The sequence below is a fragment of the Colias philodice genome, chromosome 14 (genome assembly GCF_061535455.1).
Source record: "Colias philodice isolate Cphi_HAF_F1 chromosome 14, ilColPhil1 Martin Lab GWU primary, whole genome shotgun sequence".
NCBI classification, from domain to species: domain Eukaryota; kingdom Metazoa; phylum Arthropoda; class Insecta; order Lepidoptera; family Pieridae; genus Colias; species Colias philodice.
Window position 1 is genome coordinate 2,543,903 of NC_143099.1, and position 14,371 is coordinate 2,558,273.

Sequence of the window (14,371 nt, forward strand, 5' to 3'; positions counted from 1 at the left end):
GGACAATTTCTAGTTTTGGCCATTTGTATTGTATGTCTTTGTTTTTCTTATATGAATCGACGAGGATAGCATGATAAAGGAAAGCAGATGAATTTCAGGGGCTATGTACAGCAGTGGATAGTAGCAGATGGAGGTATCAGTGGTACAAAAATTGTCGGAACATTTGAATATATTTTTATTCTGCATTAAATTGTTGACTTTATCATGTTCAATACATGCAGTATCACTTATCAGGTTCTAGCCTTTTTAAGAAAGACACACTTAAATATAACACGAGCATAAAACACGCAACATAAACCTCTTACAAAGTGCGATAAAGCAAACAATGTCATCATACCAGATTGGCATCCAATTCAATTGTATTGTTTTCGAAAAATATTTTTTTCTATTACACGGTTTTGGTCTGTAGTAGAATTTAATTTATTCGAATAAAAATACATTTGCATTATCATGAAAATCTCTCAAATAATTAATGACACATTAATTGGATCACAAATTTTCCATGCGCAATTAGACGGTAAAAACATGACGTAAAAGACGTGTGTGTAAAGTACAAACATTGCCTAAATTATTCTAGAATATTTGTTATTAGCATGGCTGTCCAAATTCGTTGCTTCTTGTGACGACTCTCAAGTGAATTCTCAAGTCAATATATCGCGTTGAAAAATATATTCGTATCCGCATTGTAGTCACAAGCGAACGATATTGTTATCTGTTTATCACAGGGATGCATCATGCTTTACATAGGTACATGATATTGGTATCCTTGAGCGTGATTGCGTAATAGGTAAAATACCTGATATTATGTGATAATGGGACTGAGAAAATGAATCCTAGATAGATCAATATATCGCTCCCCAAACAGTATAGGCATGTTAAATTTCATTAAAATCGTTTCAATTGTTTTATACAGGTACACAAGGATTGCTTTTACAAAATTACTACATTATATTAGTCTAAAACTCAAATAGTAATTTTGTATAATATAATATAACTTATAAGAATAGTTAATAGTTTTGAATCTGAGAGAAATCGCCTTTATAAGCGGCATCGGGGTGCAAATTGTATTAATAACGGTTTATCGAATAAGGAAAAGTGCGGACATGTTTCTAAAAGGCTAAGGGTGAAGCCATAATTTCATTTGACATGAACAGCAATGGGAATACGTTTTGTTCTGGGAATCATATGGGGTTCTAGTAATCAATGACAAGAATGAACAGGAACGAATCTTAAATGATTAAAATATGTTTTTGAAGAGAAAATTCTTTAGGCGCGTTTAGAGTAAAATTTCAAGGTCGCGTCATGGCAATACGCGACGATTGTGTTATCTTTTAATCTTGCCAAAGAAATTTCACTTCTGACACGTGTGCTCGGCGCACACGCTCTTTTTTTAATAGAAGCACACAAAGTCATTTAATTAAAATATGATTTTTTTAGAAAATCGTTATTCCATCTTAATATTGCTTATTCGTACAATACTAAATTAAATTCAATTCTCAGTAGAGTTGTTAATTAATTTTCTCATGAGCTGTCTTCAGTAAAAAGCGAACAGGTAAAATGTATTAATTGTATTCTATAATTAAGACTTTAGCTTGAGTTAGTAGTTAAAGATGATTAACGGATTTTAAATTTTGTTATGGAGTCAAGTCTAGAGTCAGAGATGAGAGAAGAGTAAAGCGAAGTTATAATATAACAGTACTGTTTGCAATTTTAAGTCGAAACTCAAGTTTTCATGTCGTAGTCATTAATTGGGATAGAAATCAGACACCTGCTTGAACATTCTCCAAGCAAAAGACGAGAAATTTTTATGTCTAAGAAACAGACTAAGTACTAAAATCTACTAAGAATGCTATTCTTAGATCTCTACCGAGTTGTTAGTATGGAAACTATTAATTAATAATAATTAAATTCCATTTCATTAATAAAATGAATTATAATCTGTTACCAAGAAAATTAATATTACATGATTATAAATTAATATTATTTGCTTACAAATCTCGACAATTAATAACACAAAAAGAACAAAGGTTTATTCTATCTGTAAATCAATGTACATACAACATTTTTCTTTGCACAAAACAAGTGATTAAAAAGTACAAAATGTTCAACATTTTCACCACTGTTAACAACTCTTTGCCCAAACTCATTATCGTTAAATTTAGTCCCTCGACAACGCGAACTGATAAGAGATAAAAATACTTTGTTGTTAAAGTTTTCCTGCTATCGTCGATGTTGCGAATTTTACACGAGCTTTTACTGCGAATTCTGCAGCGTTAAAGATGTATTTTTTTTATATCGACGTTCGTTAGATTCAACATAGGGTCGTTCATTAAATATTTTAGTATCGTTTTTATAACAGTAGCATCAGCATAAAAGTCGTGTTCTAATTTTTTTCGTGTTTACCATAGGCTGCTTCTAAACAGAATAAGATTAAATTATAGCAAACTATATTCTTGGAAAGATTGGATAGTGGATACATCTTATAAATAGCAAACACATATTTAATTAAATTTTAACATGAGACCCTACAAAGCTATTGATAAATTTCAGGAAAATCAGCAACATTAACTCATTATTCCATTGCATGAGTTTCAATACAATATCGCCCAATAAACAATATGAGGGCTCTTTTCAAAGATAAACTATGAAAGAGCACTCGTCTCCTGAACTTGTAGGTATGTATAAAATAGACAAACGCCTCCTTGGTACAGTGGTTGACACGTGAGCGTAGAACCGAGGGGTCCTTGGTTCGATTCCCGGTGGAGACGAAGAAAAAAAATGTCTCGGTCTAGGCAGATCACCTACTAGTCCCTAAAGAAAATAGATCAGTGAAACAGATGTATGCATAATGCATTTGCCCCTTACCCCACTTGAGGACACGGGACTTCACACACTTTTAGAACCAAGGATTCAATTGAATGCGTATATATTTCAGAAGAACAATGAGAATGCTTCATTTATTGTAATAATAATAATTTCGTATCAAAATAGCACAAAGTTACTTACAGATAAATGAATTTCACCATAATGAGGGCTTAATGAAATAATTTATATAATGATAAATAATTAGGTTTACATCTGAACGCCACTGGGAGCAAATCTTTTATAATTAAACTTCGCAAATGGTATCCATTGGTCACAACACAATTATACGATAATTAATTCTTCGTAATCCCTGTTACGGATTAAATTAATTGATATGAGCTCATGTTAAAAGCCATATTTGCGTTGGATTTTCAATACAACATAAATATTTTAAGGCAATTACTAATATAAGTATGGAAATGCAAATAAATGTTTGAATGTAAAAGTATTCATTTCACTATAAAATAATGAATAAACTTTGCTAACAGCTTCACATATATCTTAAATGTTAATTCTTTTTGCCTTTTTCATGATATAAAATTTCAGCTACTTCCGTAGATACCTAGTACCTACCTACACTTATAATATCATGTGTATTTACCTTGTTGGCTCTGAAAATAAAGTATAAAAAGCAAAGATTTCATTCTATTAAATTGTCTAGAGCCAAAATAAATTTTATGTATCCCTAATACGAGTGTAACTAACAACATATAATAATGTAATCGAGAAGGGTGAGGTAATGACATTGAGATTATGCTTAAAAGATTTAACCATCGGTTTACCCTTATTTTATCATCACATTAATAAGTAATTATGCAAGCTATAAGCTAAGATAATATCTTGAATATAAATATGCTTTAAAAGCTTCTACATTACTCTATGTTTCTGGAAAATTAAACAAAAGGGGTTTAAAAAACTAAGCAAAGTAAGGTGTTCTTTTATAAATTTCATTAAAATGTTATCCTCAAAAATAAATAAGACACCATAATTTTGATGTTTTCATCCAGATGCTCTATGATCTATCTAAGAGCTACGACATCCAGATGTCGTAGCTCTTAGATAGATTTAACGATTCTGATACTACTGTCTGTGCTACTGTCTTACTGTATTACGTATAAAATATTGTTATATTTCCACGATTACTATTTGTATACTAGAGTATACAGCAGATACTATAAAGATACATTTATTTACATTTTGAAAAGAAACCAGAAACAAATCGGATTCTTCTGTAACTCCAAAAAAATTAAACAACCATAATAACTTCGCTTTTAAATAACCCAGTCAACGGAAGCGCTCGACGCTATCTAGTTTCCTGAAATTATTTCACTATTGTTCTACAAAACAGAATGTTACTGAAGAAACAATTTCCTTTATTTATTATGTATACGAAAACCACAAAGCATCGTTATGAAGTAACAATTAAGGACTTGCCATCTCGTGTCCCAATGCGTGAACAGGGGATGTATTTTGATAGTAAATAACGCCCAAATTCTTTGTAATATTCTCGCTTGGGGCTCGTTTTCAAGTCATATTTTTATAGGTTCTATTCCATATAATTCCTCGTCAAACAAATCATCTATGACATGCTTTTTTTTTATAACATAAGAAGGCAAACGAGCAGACGCCTTGCCTGGTGGTAATGGTAATGCTTTCATGGTAATCGATGTTTATTTCTGGCACGATATAAATTATTCTAGATAAAGTGGTGAAATCGAAAGCAACAACCGTCCGCAAGCATCCGAAATTACTAAAAAGCATTTAAGCAAATTAATATTAAGATTTCTCGTTAAAGTAGGTAATGAAAAATAAATAGATATTTGACATATTATTGTTTTCTACCAAAATTTGGCTATAGCTCATAGCTGAAAGCTTTTCAAAATTTTGCATGTAGTTTCTTAATAAACACTGGATTTTACCGAAATACTCTACTAGGTAGAGTATTTCCTACAAAGAGGTTTATAATATTTTCACACGCGCTTTTTCAAACGTTTAGTCGTAAAATGTTTTAATATTGTACAACATAAACTCCCTTCACGCAATACGTTGCAGATCTTTACGAGGAATATGGCGGGGCGCCAAAAATATAGCACAATTCGTACCTGTACACGGCTGCTAATTTTGTTTTCGTCTTGAAGATAAAATATACATTAACATCTTCTACGGTAGATCAAAGGACTGTTATTTTTCAAAATACCTTTGACTGTTACCTTAATTTAGACCTGTTGAAAAAAAAATTAAAAATAGGCTTAGGCAGGTAAAGTTGTTTTTCACAACGGTACGTAAATAAGTGATTATTAAGAGAAACGGTAGTTTTCCATCTTTTTATTTTTATAACGTTTTGTCGTGTTTCGTATGACACGAATAGTTACAATGTTTTTATTTTTTGTGTATTTTTATCACATAACGGTATTTGTTATTTGATATATGGAATGAGTATATTTGAAGCATAATTAGTAGGTTTTACAATATAATATATTCAAACACAATACTATAAGTTGACGATTTGGAAACCTAGCGAAATGGTAATTACCTGAGTAATTAGAACAGTTCTAATTGAGTTGTATGTTTTATTCTCCAAATTACCTCCATATAGGCTGTTTTCAAAATTAATAAAGTTTGCCCTAATGAGCGGCTGTTATTACTAAAGTTGAGGCGAGGAAACTTTCAGTGAAAATAGTTACTAAAAGTTAATAAATCCGGGCCACTATCTGAACCGGTTTATTTAGGGGTTGAATGAAAACAATTGTGAGTTTGAAGAGGGTTCCGGAAAACATAGGTTATATTGTAAAAAAAATGTGATGCTTTTGGAGATATTATTCTGGGAAGAACGGAGCTTAAATGTTTAATAATTCTAACATAACCTATTCATGAACCACACATAAAACTTGCTCATCAAAAGCTACTTTTAGTATTGATTTATTTTAGTCTACGTTTCTTTTTGCTGTGATAAGTCATTGAAACATAATATGTAAAATGTTTTTCATTAATTATTCCTAACCAAAACATTTTTGAAATCAGTTAATAAATAGTGAAGTCATAACGGCCACTGCTCAATATCAAAATAATATTTGATACTTCATTTTATTCCCTAGCACTGGTCTTTAACTACCTACATAAAACCAACCGTCCGTTTGCATATCTAAGGCTTACAAATTGATGGCTCACAGGAAAATATTTCAGCGAAGGGAAAACTACGTAATCCCTGGTGCGGTGAATTACACTGAAATCCCACATAGGGGGCTTATACGGGTATCTCGTTTAATCTATTTTTGGAATTAATTTCCGTATTCACTTTATAATTACACGATTATACCCGTCCCCTAGAGGGACAGATGAATTTCCTACCTACGATTAGTCTGGTGTTGATATTCTGGCTTTTTACCTATACTGAAGCAATACACAGGCTATGTTACGTTTTATATGGAATGGTTATATGCTCTAAAGTGAATAGACAGGACTTTCTCAAAGGGGACGTAAGTAAACGACAATTAGCTAATGACATCTCCCTCTTCAACATATTTGTATGGTTGGTAATCTGTACACTCCTACATCAAGTAGCCATATGCTCCGAGACTTTCATTTTTCAAGTAAATATAATATTAATTGATTACATAGTTAGACAATCTTGTTTATATTTGTTATTATCTATATAACTATTATAAAGGCGAAAGTTTGTATGGATGTATGGATGTATGGATGTATGGATGTATGGATGTATGGATGTTTGTTACTCTTTCACGTAAAAACTACTGAACCGATTACAATGAAATTTAGCACACATATAGAGGGTAACTTGGATTAACACATAGGATAGGTTTTATCCCGGAAATCCCACGGGAACGGGAACTATGCGGGTTTTCCTTTGAAAACGCGGGCGAAGCCGCGGGCGGAAATCTAGTTATCTATAAAAATTCAAATACTAACCTCCAAGAAATACTATTACAACAACTCTACTTCGCGTAGGCACGTTAAACAAAAGACACACCGCTCAAAACGGTCCTCTTCACACAGAATCTAGGCACAAAACATTGAACAGTATCCAGACACTAGGCAAAGACTCAGCTACGCGTAAATCTATGAAACACTGACATGTGATAATAGGAATCGTTTCAATTGAACCGTTTGGACACAAATTGCGAACCCACCTCACTCTGATTTATCATTCCGAACCCGTCTGGAATTATTTATTTTGTTAAAGTACGCGTTTAACTGTCCGCACGTAAATTCAATGAAAGGAAAGTTGGTGAAACATGTCACGAGGGACTAGACTTGCTAATTAAATTCCGACGCAAATTCTTTCGAAAATAATCTTAAATTCATTTGGAAATGAAGCGATGGTAAAAAATTATGCTAGAGAATTATGTTTTTAATTGCTTCTAGAATGGTTATTTATAAAGTGTATGCATGTATTTATGTATAGGTTGATAATTAAATTGTCGTATCAAATAAGTTTATAACTAAGAGAAGCCTTGAAGAATGATACAATTTATTAAAAAAGCAAAGCATAACAAACGAGTAAGAATGCCAGAGAATGCCCAAATGTTTGGACATTTGACATTGGTGTCAATATGCCCGATACTGGAATTATTGAACAAGACAGCCTTTGTAACATAATATCTTCTATTATATTATTTAGAAACAATTATCTTTTTGGGTATTATACATCAAACCCTGAACAAATCAAATTTTTCATGAAATAGAAATGTCTGCAACTGAATTAGAAATGTTTTTATAGCCTCTATAAAGTTATCAAGTTGACATTTATATTCTATAAAATCTACGGTACATAAGCAGTGTGAGAAATAGTTTAATTAAGTTTTAGTTTCAGACGCTAAGGACACTCATAAGTTTGTTTGAAAGTCACTTCTTTTTAAGCTAGGTGCTCCGTGCTTGACATAAGATTAGAGCAACCAGGTATATATTTATAACTATTAGTAGTATTAGATATTTAATTGGCTTCTATTTCTTCTGAATAACATTATTTAATCTTAAAATAATATACTTATCCATACTAATATTATAAATGCGAAAGTAACTCTGTCTGTCTGTCTGTTACTCCATCACGCCTAAACTACTGAACCAATTTGCATGAAATTTGGTATGGAGATATTTTGATACCCGAGAAAAGACATAGGCTACCTTTTATTGCGAAATATGTACCACGGGCGAAGCCGGGGCGGACCACTAGTAATATATAAAATATAAGCATCACAAATCAGCTCTATATTTTAAATTTTAATTTGAATCACTTAAAACATGTCCTGAAATATGATTAGGTATCAACTCACTACAATCAATCGTTACAATCAAATCTAAATCAGTTACAGCAATAATCTAAACATATTCTTGTTACTAATAAATAATGAAGCTAATACACCACAAAATAGATATTTCCCGTAAATTCCACTCGCTCTAACAGATATTGTCATTGGCTTCTCATTACGAGCAGGACAAATGGGCCATGTTTCGGCCAATTAACTAGATATATTTGTATCATTTATTTTGTGGACAAATCAAACTGGGATTGATGTCAAAGCATTCCGCTTTATTGGTGTAATAAAAATGATAGTTCTGGAAAATTCTATGTAATTATTTTAGGCGAAAATAAATGGGCGGTGTGATTTTTTTGTGAATTTGGATTGGGATCAGGTTTATTGCTAAATACATCAAGGTAACTGTAATCAATGGAAATTAATAAAGTAAGTAACAGAAACATAATATTTTAAGGACAGCCGATGTTACGGAATTCTGTTTCAATTTTTTATTCAGTGCCTGATAGCAAAAAATCCCTTAATGATTATTTCAATCCGTTATCAACTTAAACGTAATTAAAAAAGTTACTAAATTGTTTCACAGTTTTTTCCTAACTCATTTAAATATCGTACCCTTCAGGAAATCCAGAAAGTTCAGCAACGCCCTCGAATACAAAATCAGTTTTAATTTTAACTCACTGTCCCTTGATTGAAAGCTTCGCAACTTCGTTCACCTTGTTAAACCCTTAAGTAAAACAATTAAAATTTTAACCAGCATTGAATAAAAGAAACGGTATTGAGTTTGCAACTTTTCTACCGACAAATTGCTGCCATAATCTTCATCAGGTTTATTATTTTATCGAGCTACTGTTTTAAAAGTGAAATTCGGCAAATTGTTTAAGTATTTAAATAATTGCAAAGGTTTTGGTTGATTTATAGATGGATCGTGTAAATTCTTGAATGAGGTATGCAGAAATATGAACGACATAAAACGAATATTACGACAAAGAAATGTTCTAAAATAATAGCAATCGGTGTTTTATTTTAATACAAAAAAGACTAATTACACTATAGTCAATGATTTCCATTCCTTTTTTAATATTCATCTTTTTATATGATAGATATCTTAAGTTTTAACAAAAAATAAGTGTATCCCTTGCAAGGTTCAGATTGCAATTATACATAAAATAGATCCTACAGGTAACATGATTATTTCCTACTGTTCCAGATATCTCACTTTCTTATTGCAAAGAAACACGAAAACCTTTCATTACGTTTAATAATTTTATTACACACACACTTTCAAGTGCTCTATTTATTTTAATATCATTGTAGCTATAGGTGAAATTAAAATTACAAAAAAGTTTTATCCAAATCACTGCTATTAAAAATGTTTTTAATTGCAATATCGTAAAATTAATTCAGAACGTAAAACAGATATCTAACTTAGATATATCGAGTAAAACTTTTATCGTAGAAAAAATGATGTTAGCCACAAAACATATTATTACAATCAACTCGTATTTGAATCTATATTCGTAAAAAAGAGTTTTCATTATATAATTACCTATTTAGATATAGATATAAAGGGTATAAACATATTCCATTTCACTCCATGCATCCAACCACCATCTCTATATGAAAATCAAATACCTCCTGCGAACGTTCCCTCCCTCCCTTACTTATGTAGATTAGTCGTTCGTTCCTCTGAAAGGTGAGGAGTAAGGTCTCCTGAGGGCGTCCTCTTATTGCAGAGAGTTTTTCCATGAAATCACTGCCTTTTTGTCCCTCTGCTTTTAAATTGTACCCAAGAAACAATAGGGCCACGTCAAGGATTATTCTCTGACTGTTACACGGTTGTGTAATATGCGATAGTTGAGAAATATTTTACCGAAACTTTTGTGTTGACATTTTAGTTAACTCTACTAATTAATATAAATATAAATTACACAATTATAATTATAATTATCTCAAAAGTTAACATTTGAATTGATTTAGTAAAATTATACGAGGTTTTCAACAGTAGTGTTTAGGATGAGTGACTCTTTTGAAGTTAGGCATTTCTTTGTATTTTAAATATTTTTCTAAATCAAAACATGTGCATGCATTTTGCATACAATTGTACACATTAAAGCCTAACATCAGTCAAAAATTGTGTTTTCATTGTATTGCAGAATTCCTATATAACAAACAAATTCGATGTTTGTATATTACGCTTCGGTGTAACAGGTGGCCGGTTTTTGTTCGATATGCATATTTCGGAATAAAATTCTGATGAACCCTTATTGGCGTCATGGACAGACGCTGTGTTGTTTCCGTGTTGTATTTCCGCTTTTCATACATTCCTACTGACGTCATAGCGAAAATTCTAGAAAAGGGCAACTGGATATACGTTTTTGATCATTTTTGTGTCCATTTTTAGGGATGTATGTGTGTGAGTGAATTAAATATATCCTCTATTATGTACCCTCTTTATAAGGAGATATTAATTCATGCAGGTAACTAATTTAACTACAATCTATTTAAATAATATCAAGAATTACCAAATAAGTCCCAGAATATTTCGAAATATTAATTCGAATAACCGCTGACTGGAAATAGTTTCAATATTAGGTAATTTCAAACATAAATCGATATTTTCTCAAGCCTTATTTAGTTATGATAATATTTACATCTGTGATTAATTTTATTATTTACGAGGCTTTGTTTATTGATTTACTTGATTAACGAAATATTTATAATTATTAAGTATATCGTAATAATTTATTATAATATATTTTTTATTGTGGTAATTAGATCCATGGAGGAACAGTCTCGAACCTTACTAAAGAAAAAGGGGCTTTTACTGAGCTTTTCAGTTTATTCCCCTACTAAACCGCATTGTGCTTCAAACAGAAGATTACGTGAAGTATTCATATTAATAGCTCTACTGAGCGGGTTATCTCGTTCACGGTTCATTGGATTCGGGAAATCGCTGCATTACGAACGTCTGGGCGCATGGAATGTATTGCGTAATGTGATTATATTTCCGAACGCAGTCGAGTGTTCCGGTATGTGAGGAGTGGTTAGGTGAATCGAGGTTTTTGTAGAAATATTTATAGATTTTTGAGATACAATTAGTTTTTTCAACTGGTAACTGCACTATTGTATATAAGCATTGATCAGATTATACTGGCCATTGCAACCCTGATATTTCCTTGCCAACAACGTAGGAAATACTATAGCCTATTTAATATTATACCTAGTATAATTTCTAACAGCATTCTCAAGAACAAAGCTATAATCTTGTTTATCAGGGGAAAGCAACAGTAAAGTCCAAAATTGCTGTATTGCATTTTAATCAATACCACTAAGCTCTCCATTTTATGGTAACTTTATCAATGCCTACACTATAAGTCAAGCAAAACCTAACCTTAAAACACGAGGGTATGGTTCAAATTGAACTGTTCAACGAGACATAACAATCAGTTTTCACGGCAAAATGTGGTAGATTTGTTATATTTAGAACGAGCGCGAGGTAAGAAATAGATATTTCCTCGTGTAGCTTTTATTGGATCAAATTGATAATTTCAATGTTTCTCTATAAATTGATTTGTTATTTTAATGTTTACTATGAATGCCATTTAAACTATAAAATGTTTTACACTATACAGGGTGTCCCACTATTGGTATACTAAGCGCGAAGGAACTTGTAGTTTTGCATACACTGATCACGTAAAAAATACTTAAAAAAAAATTCCGTCCAAAATTTTTTGCTAAATTTTTCCTGAAAATCCATGTTTTCTTCTCTAGCTTCGCGTAGCCGGCATATACCGCTTCTCTAATATGAGCATTTTATCTATGAAAACATAATCTTAAACGATAGCTCACGTGCTAGTGGCAAAGTTGGGCGGCTCGCTTGTTATAGGTGTACACATAGAGTTTTAAGAATTCATCTATTTGAAAAAAAATGCGTCTGGAATTTTTTAATTATTTTTTACGTACTCAGCGTATGCAAAACTATAACCTCCTTTGAGCTTAGTATACCAACAGTGGGACACCCTGTATATTAAATAATATATAAAAATAATGAAATAGAAAGAAATATAATGTATATTATTAATACGATTATGAATGAGTCAGTTGTAACTTGTAACAAATATTATGGGGTATAAAAGTAGGTATAGGTCAAGGTTGGAAAAAGTATAGAAAAAAATCAACTTCTATCTCAAATTCTATCTCACACGTCACGTAGACCACATTATATTCTTTATAATCGAATATAATCATTAGGATAGTAATTTACATACACAATGGTTATTTAACGACCCCTGTACATGACCGTACATCAATTTAGTCGTGCCGACTGCAAGCGCTCTAATTCTGTTAACAGGGACGGAAAATCGACGCCTATTTGCAATTGAGAGGACTTTTAAACGGTGTGACAATATTTTACGGCCTTTTTCAAAGGTTTCTAATAAAAGGGCATGTGTTGTTTATCTCAATTTCTTCAGCATGCATTGGAATTGGTAAATGATATTCAGTGAAACTCTGAGATTTGTTTAATTTATCTTACGATTCTTCTCTTTTTTGGCAGAGCAATAAAATGAAGTCCATATTCTGATGTTAAGTGGTCACCAATTCACCATCGCTCATAAACATCTTAAAAATAGAGAAAATACTTGAGGAAAATTTTCATTTCAAGAAACAGTAAACAGTGTGTGCAATAAATTTGGCTCTAATCTCGTGCATTACCTAATTTTCTCTAGAAATTGAAAATTAAAGCTATTTTTATTCGAAATCCAATAATTAAAATGTTGTAAAATTATTTTCGAAATGATTGAATTTGGTCGCAGTTACACTCTTTTCAGAAGAAAATCTAATAAAAAAAGTGACTTATTTACACATTTTATGTAGAGAATTTATTTGGACATTTGTGGATCGGTCGAGGATTTGCTATTTAGACTGGATGAAATCAAACATTTCCCTCCAAATGTATGTAAATAACAAACATATACTTTGTACCGTATTTTTATAATGTAAAGGTTTGCTTTAGATCGTTATTTAATATAATAAATACAAAAAAACAGTTTCAATTTTCTGTGGAATCAATTAAACCACTTGCTTTAATTTAAATTTTATTATATTCCTTTAATTCTATTAAAAATACATCTACACTTCTAGTATCCAATAAATAAATGTTTTGTTTTTTTTAAGTACATAATATCATTTGTTTAACGTTACCTATCTAGGTTTTACGTAGGTATCTAGTGATACCTCTATCAGTATCTACTTAAAACTACAGAAAAGTAAATGCAAACAGTAACAATACTTACTTTTGCATTATAACACACCTTACTTTTTACCAAACGTCCTCAACGTTTAATAAAAGGGATATTTCAACGCAAACCTATGATATCCGAAGGCTCGAGAATACGTATAGAGTATAGACTCAGTTGTAATAAAAGTTTTTTCCCAAATTTAACGGACCATTGCTCGAACGTGTTACGATATTGACGATAGAAATGTCCCAGTACATAAATAAACTTGTATTCCGAACCGAAGGAAAATAAAGAAAACTTAGATTCGTGTTTTCGCTAAAAGGTCTCGCCTCTCGCCTCTTTGCAGGCAATAAAATATTTGTGGAAAACATGAAAATAAATATTCAGGTAAAACGAATTTGTATGGCACAGTATGATTTAGTGGCATGCAGCGTGAAATATTATTTTACGTAATAGTTTCCGATTTAAAAAGTGAGAAAGATCGTACGTATCGTAATGTCTTATATATAAAAATGAATCGCAAAATGTGTTGGTAAGCGCATAACTCGAGAACGGCTGAACCGATTTCGATAATTCTTTTTTTATTATATTCCTTGAAGTACGAGGATGGTTCTTATGTAGAGAAAACGTAAATATGTACCACGGGCGAAGCCGGGGCGGACCGCTAGGTTTGGGATTGCAAACTTCATATTGTAAACTTAAAAAAAAATGTTAAATGTGTTTGATATTATAATTTGTAGTTTTTTATAAACATCACTCACTGCCTTTATGTTATGTAATCTATAACCGATTTTGACAAAACTTTCACATAATTATAAGAAAGATATCTAATTAATTTGATAGATATTTAAAACTACGTCTTTATCGCTCATAGGTATAGGAATTTCTCTAAAACACCCCATTGTATTAATTTCATTAGCCGATATATAAAAGCCTCAAAGAAAAAACATAACTCTCATTTATCAGAACGATTTCCCTATTTAGATAATA